General features: G+C 38.8%; 1 protein-coding gene across 4 annotated transcripts in view; it reads right to left on the minus strand.

Moving 5' to 3' along the window:
* The window catches only part of LOC138683425 (tyrosine-protein kinase Fer-like), a 219998-nt gene extending 211076 nt beyond the window's left edge, over nucleotides 1-8922 (minus strand). For 3 of the 4 annotated variants that reach the window (XR_011322956.1, XM_069775155.1, XM_069775157.1), the window contains exon 1: nucleotides 8819-8922. The gene's annotated coding sequence lies outside the window, so the exon portion shown is untranslated. Of the gene's footprint in view, nucleotides 1-8814 lie in introns of all 4 variants that reach the window. The other variant, XM_069775156.1, reaches the window with a different exon arrangement.
* Nucleotides 8923-12233: the final 3311 nt, after the last annotated feature.

The following is a 12233-nucleotide window of genomic DNA, read 5'->3' on the forward strand; positions in this document are numbered from 1 at the left end:
CAGCTTTCCAGCCACTCTTCCCCAAGCCTCTAGCATTGTATGGGATTGTTGTGACCAAAGCGCAGGACCTGGCACTTAGCCTTGTTGAAACTCATACAATTGGCCTTGGCCCATCTATCCAGCCTGTCCAGATCCCTCTGTAGAGCCTTCCTTCCCTCAAGCAGATCAACCCTCCCTCCCAACTTGGTGTCGTCTGCAAACTTACTGAGGGTGCACTCGATCCCCTCATCCAGATCATTGATAAAGATATTAAACAGAACTGGCCGCAATACTGAGCCCTGGGGAACACCACTTTTGACTGGCTGCCAACTGGATTTAACTCCGTTCACCACAACTCTTTGGGCCTGGCCATTCAGCCAGTTTTTTACCCAGCAAAGAGTATGCCCGTCCAAGCCATGAGCAGACAGTTTCTCCAGAAGAATGCTGCAGGAAGTCAAAGGTTTTACTGAAGTCCAGGTAAACAATATCCACAGCCTTTCCCTCATCCACTAGGCAGGTCACCTTGTCATAGAAGGAGATCAGGTTAGTCAAGCAAGACCTGCCTTTCATAAACCCATGCTGACTGGGCCTGATCATCTGGGTGTCCTGTATGTGCTGTGTGATGGCACTCAAGATGAGCTGCTCCATAACCTTCCCTGGCACCGAGGTCAGACTGACAGGCCTGTAGTTCCCTGGATCTTCCTTCCGACCCTTCTTGTAGATGGGCGTCACATTTGCTAATCTCCAGTCCACTGGGACCTCCCTGGTTAGCCAGGACTGCTGATAAATGATTGAAAGTGGCTTGGTGAGCACTTCCACCAGCTCCCTCAGTACCCTTGGGTGGATCCCATCCGGCCCCATAGACTTGTGTGTGTCCAAGAGGTGTAGCTGGTTGCTAACCATTTCCCCTTGGATTACAGGGGCTTCATTCTGCTCTCTGTCTTCCAGCTCAGCAGGCTTGGAACCCTGAGAGCAATTGGTCTTACTATTAATGACTGAGGCAAAGGCAGCATTAAATACCTCAGTCTTTTCCTCATTCTTTTTCACTGTTTCCCCCCACATCCAATAAAGGATGGAGATTCTCCCTAGCTCTCTTGTTGTTAATGTATTTATAGAAACATTTTTTATTGTCTTTTACCACAGTAGCCAAATTCATCTAATTTCAAATGCTCCAATATTGCAGAGGCAAAGATGTGGCAAACAAGTATCAAGATCTAACCCACTTCACTGTCTATAGCCTAAAAACCAATACTTTTAATTATATATAGAAATCAAGTGAAACCAATATAGATCACACTGTCACTTACTTGAAGCTAAAACTGTGAGAAGAATTACCAAATAGATTAATAGACATGGTCTATGCAATCTGTAGTTAGAATACTCTTAAAAAGTACAAGTGCATTTCAAAAGGCCAGCATTCAAAGAAACAATATCTGGCATCAATACATACAGGTATTTTCTCAGGTTTGATATTCCCCTGCTTGGTGTACACAGATGGCTTGATGGTCTGACCCAGTAGGGCAGCTATTTAGTCTAGTGCTCTGTTTCCAACCATGGCAACAGGATATGCTGTTTCAGTATAGTGAACAAGCCTGGCTGTTATTTGTGGCTTGTTCATTCTTGTGCTTCCCCACATTCAGTTACTGGATTAGGGAAGAAATATTAGTAGTCCCATTTTTTGCTTCCCCACGCAACATTATAACACTAGCACTGAACATGCAGGACAGATTCCCAGACAGATTTTACAACCGCAGACTAGTGGTAAAATTGAGAAGTCCAAAGTAAAATCTAAATGCAGAAAAGATTTACTATGGAACCAGTACAAAATATGGGAAGTTTGAGACACAAAGATACTTTCTACTCCAGTGCAGAAAATACAAAAAGAAAGTGTGAAAGATATTACAAATAAAATCTTCCTCAAAAAAAAGAGGCAGAATAATATTTTATCTTAAAGGAAAAAAAAAAGTAGAGATGACATCATGCTTTAAAGTAGCTAGATCAAGAACTGATGACAATGAACACACAAAATGACAAATTAATACAGAAAGACCTTCAAAAATTGCTTACCCTTACTGTGAAGGGATCTTTCCTACTTCTGGCAGATACCCATGAGCTTTATCTCTTTTTCCACACATGAACAATGCTTGCATAATTTGACATGTGAAATCTGAAATTGAAGTCTAGCATGTTTTGTAAAGGTAATAAAATTCCAGTGGCACTAAATAGAACAAATGAGTTTCAACTAGTTTAATCTTTATTTTAAGATGAGATCTATATCTCACTATAAAAATTACTGGTTATGCAAATTAGCCAATCAATATTTGGTAAGTATTAACAGTTAAAATATGTCCCAGAGTCAATTTTTTTTTTAGAATCACTCCCAAAATAACATACTAATAAATGACGAGAAGTAAATTCTCAATGTACATTTAATAATATATTGTGAATTCCTTGAACAGTTCTGAATTTCAGTATAGTTACCAAACATGGTTTGTGACTTGTCTCAATCATCACCACCAAGAACAGCGATGCAGTAAGATTCCAAACTAAGCAATGATAAATTTTGTCAGTATGTCAATGAAAAAACTTCAATGACAGCCACATAAATCTTCGATACTGCAACACTGCCTTCAGCAAATAGAGCCAATATTCCAGCATTAGTAGTCTTCCTGGATTCCAGCAACAGCTCTGAAAACAGTACTTTTCACATCCAATCTACACCTAAAGATTGCAATCTATCCCTGACACATGATAATGGCCATACTGGGTCAGATCAAAGGTCCATGCAGTCCACAGTCCTGTATCCTGCATCTCATTTGCTTTTGATCATTGGCAGAGTAGGGAAGAAAAAAAGCATGTATATAGCAATACTTTCCCAGAATACTCTCCTACCCTTGTAATAACTTCTGGCTCAGGAATTTTATTATATATTGCCATGAAATATATCTGGGAATGTGACTGTTAATCTTAAAATAATGATGGAACCATAAGCACCAGTTAAAACTTGTGGTTTATAATGTGAATGACAGCCCACATATTTAGAACTTTCCAGGCCAAGATAGGCAACTGATAAACCACAAACCAGAAGCAAGCCTGGCCTCCAGTTAAATTCAGAACAGGGAAGCACAGCATATACGTGGACCTTCAAGAATGCGGCATATGGAACAGGAATTGTATGCCAAGAGGCTCATACTTACTCTTGATCTGCTATCAATTCCCATGCTACATGGGCTCCAAATTGCTTAGCATGGCACATATTTTGCAGCCCTACTCTAAACATTAAGGATACTGCAAAAACAGAAGACGACTTGGATTCAGGAGAAACAAATGCTCAAATTCAAGGCTTTAGTAATGATTTAAAGACCACTTTACAACAGGTGATCAATTTACTGTACAGTCCATCTCAATTTCTGAATATGAGGCTTATAATAATCATATTCCATTAACGCAAGGAAATCATTCTTACACCTCCATCCACACCTCAAATAAAAATTAGAATATTAAATAACTGAAATTTCTCTTAGTATAGGATCTAATCCTGGAATATACAAAAAAGACCATGAAACATAAAATGCATGCTTTACCTATCATTTGTTTACATTAATCACACATTCAGAATATTAATCTATACATGCATTGGAGGCTAATTGTATGCAATATAAATTAGCCTTCACTGACAACGTTTCCATAGAGCTACCGCTATTAATAGACATCCACAGTGGTAATCTAAAGCTAGCTTGATCATTTCAAAACTGGTCTGAAATATCAGTCTACCCAATAAAAAATAATCACCTTATTTTCAGGAAGGTTTTCCTGCAAAAGGTAGCTTATATACCTTGAAAAATTTTCCCCAAGAAATTATCTTCAGTATACTTCTCTTTATACCTGCAGCTACTTCTTCTGACTTCCACTTTCTAAAATATACTTTTGTTTTCTAGGAACTCTGTGAAAGTAAAACAGACCAAATACATGTTTTTTATTTTATTTCAGCATGTATTGTAAAATACATCACAAAAAATAAAATTGGATAAGTTACTTTGGATTTTCATATTATTACCAGAAGATATTTAAAAAAAAAAAACAAAGAGAGAAAAGAGATTTGAAACAAATAGAAAGAGCAAAGATTTCTCAATTACTACAAGTAGTATTATCCTATGACTTCACACACACAATTTTGAGAGAAGAAATAATTGTCTATACACATGCAACCAAAGATAATTCTTTTTTCTTTTTTTTTTAAAGTTCTTAGAATTTCTTTTCTTATGAAAGTGCATTATATCAGGAAAATAGATAAATTAATTTATTTGTGAAATTTACACTTGATAAAACAAAAAGGAAGCCCATTAATAAGGAAAGGAGAAGCATGGGAGAACAAAAGATAATATATGGGAAAGACAAATTTAATAACAGTATTTTCAACAGACTGTAAGGAAACAAGTAGCAACCTGAGAAAGTGACTGACCAAGACACTGAAATTTCTCAAAACACTCAAAATTCAAGCTGCAACTCTGACTACAGTCTAGGTGAAGTGAACTGAGAAAGAAGACTGGATCTTTGAAGTTGTGTGGGTTTTGTTGTGGTTTTGGCCTATTTTTTTTTTTTAATATATTTTTACGTACGCGTGTGTGTATGTGTGAAAAATAGGCTTTGCATATAGCTTGTAATTACAAGCTAATCTATATAAGCTACATCCAGACCAACATAAGCATTCACATACAATCTCATACCAGTTTAAAATTAAATCTTTAGACAAGGCATTCTATATTTGTTTAGCCATATGCCCTTCTAAAAAAAAAAGACACAAATTAAACAAAATTTAAAGAGACAGCCAGACTATGTAAGGGTAAAGAAAAGAGAACTGTTTTGCAGATCTCCATTATTTAAAACAAAGTACTTATAATGGTATGGTTATAACATTTTTAAAAAGTCTTACAATGGGATAATTTTAGTTCATATTCAAGCAGACATTATTTAGTATTCCTTTCTGGTTACTTAGTGACAGTCTAGAAACTAAGTGCTGCTTAAAACAAATACAAAATTTCCACTCTTCATAACCAATAATAGGAAAGACTAAGTGATGCTTACATTCAGCCACTGTAAAGAAACAGCAGCTATGCAAGCAAATACAAAAGGATAAAAAAATGCAGCAGGCTAGAAGCATTACATAATTCACTACAGTTTTAATAGCAGATACAAAAAAATCTTATGAGAAGTTCCAAAGACCAAGATTCAATTACGTAAGAGAAAGCCCACACCAGCAAAAAATTACAGGAGGAAAACATTATAGTAAATTTGGCTCCAGTCCTCCTATCACAAATACAAACCATGTAAAAACACCAGACCACCACTGGACAGGAACACTTTCTTCCCCCTTTTCAGGTTCAGACAGACTCATGAAAGTGAAAGGCATGTTACCAATAACACCTAAAGACATTCAAGTTTTAAGCAAATTGTTTATCAATGTCTCCCATTTTCTCAACAGGCAATTTCAGGGGGAAAAAAGGACTCATGATTAATGCAGTTTAATACTATTCTGAATTGTATTTCTGCTTCTGATGAAGAGCTCTTACATAATGCTAAACAAATCACAAACTTTTCACAGGTTGTCCCTACTTGAAAGGTAATTGATTTTTCATTAGATCTTAATTACAGACATTTATTTTGATGCTTAAACTTAATTTCTTAACATTTCAGCTCCTCATGTTACCATAAATAACTTCCAAAACAATAATATGAAAAAATTTTGAAGTCATACCCGCAAATATGATTTTATGATGAGATGACAAGAATCCAAATTTCCCATCACATTAAGTCGATTAAAAGAAAAAAAAAAAAAAAAGAGACATTTTAGAAGCACCCTTGCTGATTTCTAAAAACTACTTCCAAAATTTCTATACACCACATACCATCACACACACATGAAGCTCTTAAAAATAGTGTCCTGGCTGGGACAGAGTTAATTTTTTTTCTAGTAGCTGGTATAGTGTTATGTTTTGGATTCAGTATGAGAAGAATGTTGATAACACACTGATGTTTTCAGTTGTTGCTAAGTAGTGTTTAGACTATAGTCAAGGATTTTTCAGCTTCTCAAGCCCAGCCAGCAAGAAGGCTGGAGGGGCACAAGAAGTTGGGAGGGGACACAGCCAGGGCAGCTGACCCAAACTGGCCAAAGGGATATTATTCCATACCATGTGACATCAATGCCTAGTATATAAACTGGGGGGAGTTGGCCTGGGGGGATCACTGCTCCAGAACTAACTGGGCATCGGTCAGCAAGTGGTGAGCAATTGCTTTGTGCATCACTTGTTTTGTATATTCCAATCCTTTTATTATTGTTATTGTCATTTTATTGTTGTTGTTATTATCATTATTATTTTCTTCCCTTCTGTCCTATTAAACTGTCTTTATCTCAACTCACAAGTTTTACTCTTTTTATTTTTTTTTTTCTGATTCTCTCCCCCATCCCACTGGGTGGGGGGGAGTGAGTGAGCAGCTGCGTGGTGCTTAGCTGCTGGCTGGAGTTAAACCATGACAGTCTAAAGTTAACTATCTTTTCTTGAACCCTGGAAACAAAGCTAAGAATTCCATTGCTTCACTATTAACAAAAGTTTCCAAAATAAATCTTTCTGCAGAAATGCTGCAGTGATCTAATGCAAATGTTAGAGAGCAGAAACTTGCAGCATATTCACATACACAGTATTTTAGATCTTTCTATTCCTTAACAAAATGGTGAATACTCAACAATTCCCATGTCCCTCCTGCATAATAATCCTCCCTTCTTAAGTTTTCTAAAACCATTTTTATAATGTAAATAAATCAAAATAAATCAACACTATAATTAAGACAGTATTAAGTGGAAAGTCTTTTCTCTTAAGATAAAAGCACATAGCAGTTTACTTTCTGCTGGAATGAGCATAAACTCTCTTCTCTTGCTGCTGCCGATCCTTCCCTCCTCCCTCCCCCCCCCCCGCAAAAGAATTCCCCTTCCTTTTCCTAGACCCACTTCCCACACACAGAAAAAGACTCCTCCCTGTGAAGGGATGACCTCATGCAGCTAATCCATCCTTGTATGCAGCAACTCCAGGCTTGCTGCCAGCTTTCTCTGCCTTCAGGCATCAGGCAGAGAAAGCAACATACCTTCCTTCACCCTGCTGATAGCTCAAAATAACATCGATAAGTGGCAGCCGATCACTTTATACATTGAGAATCCAAATATCAACTAAAGAACCACCTTCTTTTGAAAGATTCAGTTGTGACAAGAAGTTATAGTTGTAGGAAAGCAGGGAAGGATCTTGGTGATAATTAATAATGCCTTTGCTCAGTTTAAAAGTAACCTTGCATATAAGACAATCTTTTCCTTCAAAGAAATATCTTTGAAAGCTCAGCTCTTTTGGGGTTAACATTCCACAAAGGTTTACTCTAAACTTTTAACAGTACTGATAACCTGCTACAAACACATTAAAAAGGAATTTATAAAAGGAGAAATGCACAACATACACATCTCACCAACAATAATCATTATGGTAACTCAACCTATGGCATTAATTACCATTTGCTTTGACTGTGAGCTGTTTAGAAGTATGAACTTTCCACCTTCTTGAGTCTTCCAAAGGCTAACACACGTATAGCAAAACATATCAGTCATTTCTTTTCTAGACAATATACCTTTATTATATATAACTTAATGTGTGCAATAATTAACTTAAAATAATATCCAGTAATTTCTTTTGACCTTAAATCAAAAAGTTTCAGATGTTGCCCAGGTTTTTCTTACATTGCAACTTGTTAAAAGAAACTACATTAAGATATAGCAGAATATCCAAGTCACTTTGTGTAGGTTTGTTACAAAGTGGAGAAAATTTATGTCAAGTATTTGGAAGATATTTTTTCTCACTGCATTTAGAAAGTCAGAAAAGTCTAACTTGTATCAAAATTAAAAAAAACACCCACACACAGATGTTCATGTGGGATGAGTCACTTCCAAGTCTGTATGTTTACATAAGTTTAAACAAAACAGAAACATATTCCAACACAAAAAGGTATCTTTAATGCCTTTCTATATCTTGTGCCCTCATATACCAACATGTCAGCATTTGGTATTCTTAAATACCAAACCCATGAATAGAAAACAACATGTTTACTTATAGCAGATTCAAAAAAGGCACATGAATAAGAAAGGGACTTTTTGGTGTTACTGTGTCAGCTATCTAGACAGCCTCCAAATCTATATTCGAAGTTAAGAAAGTCTCTAAGCTGTACAGAATTGCTAGAGGAAAAACAGGGCCTTATTTCCCCATTTATTTGAGGGGAGCCACGCATCATAAAGCTACAAGTGGTGACTGGGGCACTCCCCTCCCCCTTTTATCCCCCCCCCCGCAGCATTTATAGCCCAGCCAGTGTGCCTTGGTACACCAGGAGCAAAGTAAGGGAGCTGCAGCTCTGAGGCCAGGCACAGCAGGAACCGAACTGACTTGGCCCTTTCTCTCCCTTCATCCCCGAGGATGCTGCCGAGCCCGGGCCTCACATGCCCGGGGGCCCACTCGACCCACCACGCTACCAGCTACGCCAAGGCGGAGCCGCCGCCAGGCAAGAAGCACTCCCGACTACTCCCGGCACCGCCACACCCTCAGAAGAAAGCGCGAGCTGTATCGAGTGCGCCCGGCCTGCAGGTAAATCAGCTCGCGGGGCCTACATGCCGCCGCCTCCCATGCCCCAGCTCCCTCGCGGGTGAGCAAGACACTGCGGAGTGTAGTCACATCCCACGCCAGCGACGGCACTCCTGGGATGTAGTCACCATCACATGCACCGCACCATACACAGGACCTACCTACCTACCTACCTGACAAACCGAGACCCTCCGCCACGACAGGAGTCACAACCCCACCAGCATCACATGAACAGAGCCAACGAATCAACGCCAGACTCACTTCTCCCCGTCAACCAATCTGGGCCCTCACCGTCCCTTGGTGACGCTCTGTGACTGGCGGCTAGTAAGTGAGGGAAGAGGCACTGCTGCTCCCGTTCCCCAGCTAGGAGGGAGGATGCGATTAGCTTCCGGGGGGGGAGCCGCGGGCGGTGGGTGCTGTGGCGCCCCGCGGGGGGCTGAGACCTTTGAGGAGAGGCCAGGACAGACACCCCTCGCTCGCGCCTGTGGACTGCGTTCCTAGGGCCACCGCCCTGCCCTCGGCTTCTTGCCACTGAACTCCGGTGCCTATTGCTCTTGCTTGTTAAAGAGCAGAGTAACCAAAAGGCGACGATGGTGCGGGCGGTTGGGGGCCCGGCCCGTTAGGCCCTGCGGAAGGCAGGCAGGACAGCGCAGGCGGTTTGTCCACTCAAAGTGCAGCCCCTCGGTCGGGGCGCTAGCGGGGCAGTGTGGTCAGGCTACAGATGGTGTGGCAAAGCCACCAAGGGTATTGCTACAGATACTTGTAAGGGAGAAAGAGCCTAATACCCGTTCACAGCTGTTTCTGGCATAATTTACTATGCATGGTTAAACTGTTGTGGCTTTCTGTGCCCATCAAGCACTCTAACAAGAGGTAGATATTGGAATTATATATATGTAATACCTATTATGTCAGAACCTGTGGTATACCACCAAGTGCCAGCCCAGGCAGTGATGACAGTAGCTCCCAACACTGCAGTGTCAGATCAGAATGAATATGTAGCTGGGTGCCAGGGTGACCTGACAATATCAACCTCAGCAGCCACTTCTGGTTCTTTTCTTTCTGTAGGCAGAAATGCAGAATTTTCAGCAACTACCATACCATCAGAGACTGATTGCTCTCATACAACAGGTCAAGCATAGGAGTGACCTTTGAGATGCTTAAAAGCCACATGAGATGAAAAGTCAAGTCTGCCATGCTCTCTGTAATCAGATTCATATGGACAAACATTCCTAAAATTTCCCATAAAAATGTGTGAAAAATCACTGTTGAATATAAAGTCACCTGTGCATTAAAAAGTGCTCTTAAAATCTACCACTGCTGGAAAACAATACATCACTTTTTTTTTGCTAAATGTTTTTAACTATCTTTATAATCTCTTTAATCACTTTTGACTTTTCCAAACAGTCTCAAAAATATTTTTTGTATCCTGATTTTAGCATCAAATGTTGCCACCTTCAAAAGTTAGTGGAGAATGGAAACAGAAGATTTGATTCAAACTTTAATAACTGGTGAGGAACATTAACATAATTAAAATGTTAAAATATAATGTACACCAAGTTTAATATGTTTGTATAATTTTTCCTGCTATTTAGTACTTGATGATGGAAATGTAGGGGAGAACATAAAAGAAATGTAAGAGACAAAAATATGGCAAAGCCTGAGAAAATAACTCATGGACATTGCAGCTTATGGAGAGAGAAAAAAGTCTGATGTTTTGTTATCTAGAGAATTTAGTATCAGGAACGGGTAACAAGAAGCAGCAAAAAAGTTGAGCTATTATTGTGACACTAACTTAAGAGGTTGGGGAAACATTGCATGAATATTAGTGTTCTGTAGTCTCTTTTTAACAAGCTCTGTTTTAAGCAAAGAATTAAATTTAATTAAGAAGTAGTAACAAGGTCCGATATTGCAATACATTCCATGCATAAGAACATAAGAACCACCATAACAGGTTAGATTAGAGTTACAGACAAGTACCTTGTTTCAAGTAGCGGCCAGTAGCTGGTATTTCGGAAGGAGCCTAAAAAACAGGACATGGGCAGAGCAATCCTATTCCAATCCAGGACTTAAGCTACAATTTGTTTCTAGACCATCATGTTTAAAAAACACTAGTGAAACTATGCTGTGTGCACTCATCTGGCTGTGTTTTTTAAACCACTGTGCTTTTTTCTTCCTTATGGAAGTCTTATGGAAACCATTTCCTTTATTTACTTATCAGGTAAAAAAAAGCAAGCTTCCTTCTGTACTTCCTCCATATGCACCTCATTGCAAGATTGGGACCTAAAATTAGAAGCAAATTTGTGTAAGATTAAATACACAATGGAGACAAATAACCAAAAGCTGTTATTTAAGGAAGAAAGGATTGCTTGTTTCCTTTTGTAATTAGTTGTTTTCAAACCCTTCATATATTTATTAAATGGAAGGGAAAAAAAGGGTAGGCCTATACTGTGGTCACTGCAGTATCATGTAGAAATATGCAAGCTAGTCTGAAATTTAAATTAATTTCATTTAGAAATTGCAACCAATAATTGAATAGGAAAAACATTAAAAGTGTATTAGCACTTGCAATTAAAAGCCTAAAGTAACAACTTTATTCCTGACAGGTTGCAGATGCTAATCCTCTCCTCTCTTCCCCACCCCAGTCTTCTTGCTCTGAACACATTCCTTTCCCACTCAGACCCATACATGATTTCCTCTGCCCCAGTCCTACCTGGCCTGAGACAGGGCCCATAAGTTCATTAACATCAGCACCTTAAATCAGCTAGTTTGGACAACCGTAGCAGTCAAGCATCGCTTCAGATGTCATTGCAAAATACGGAATCTGCCTGAGAAACTCAGTAAGCATATGAACACATGCTGAGTTCTGGGGTGCAACACCTCAACACCTACCAAGCAGAATGCTTCATGGCTGAACTAGTTGAAGTAATAGCAACTGTCTAGTAGAAATACCAGAAGAATTAAATTTATTATTCTGATTCTGTCTTCTCTTCTCACATGACTCATCTTCTGTAAACTTTCATGCTTTCATTTTTGCAAGCTTCCTACTTACTGAAGGAAGAATCTTCAGTCTTTCTATCATATTCTATTCTCCCACCACTGTGACCCTAGAAATCCCAAGGGATTTGCTCCAAACATAGCAAGAGTCTTGTCTTAGTCAGTTAAGCTCTAGGTTTCAAGAATCCTTTCTTTTTTGTTGCCTGTCTATAATTCAGTCAGCACATTTTCATGATTTTGAATGTTTTTTTCCTACCTTCATCTAATGTATTTTTGTTTATGGTTCATTGCCTTAGATTCCTGAATGCAAGATGCAAGTATCTGTTTTATACTGCCAATACTCATGTTGAAAAACCTTAAAGTTATTCTTAGATGACAGACACTTTAGCATTGTATTACTTGAAGAATGCTAACAACTTTAAATGAAGTTACATGTGTGGAAGGAAATAAAAATGTAAGTGTTCCTCAAAATCACTCCTTCAAATAGCTAAATGTCCTGCTTTCAGCTGGGATAGAGTTAATTGTCTTCCTAGTAGCTAGTACAGTGCTATGTTTTGAGTTCAGTATGAGAAGAATGTTGATAATGCTGATGTT

This window comes from Haliaeetus albicilla, chromosome W, assembly GCF_947461875.1.
Source record: "Haliaeetus albicilla chromosome W, bHalAlb1.1, whole genome shotgun sequence".
Lineage (NCBI taxonomy): Eukaryota > Metazoa > Chordata > Aves > Accipitriformes > Accipitridae > Haliaeetus > Haliaeetus albicilla.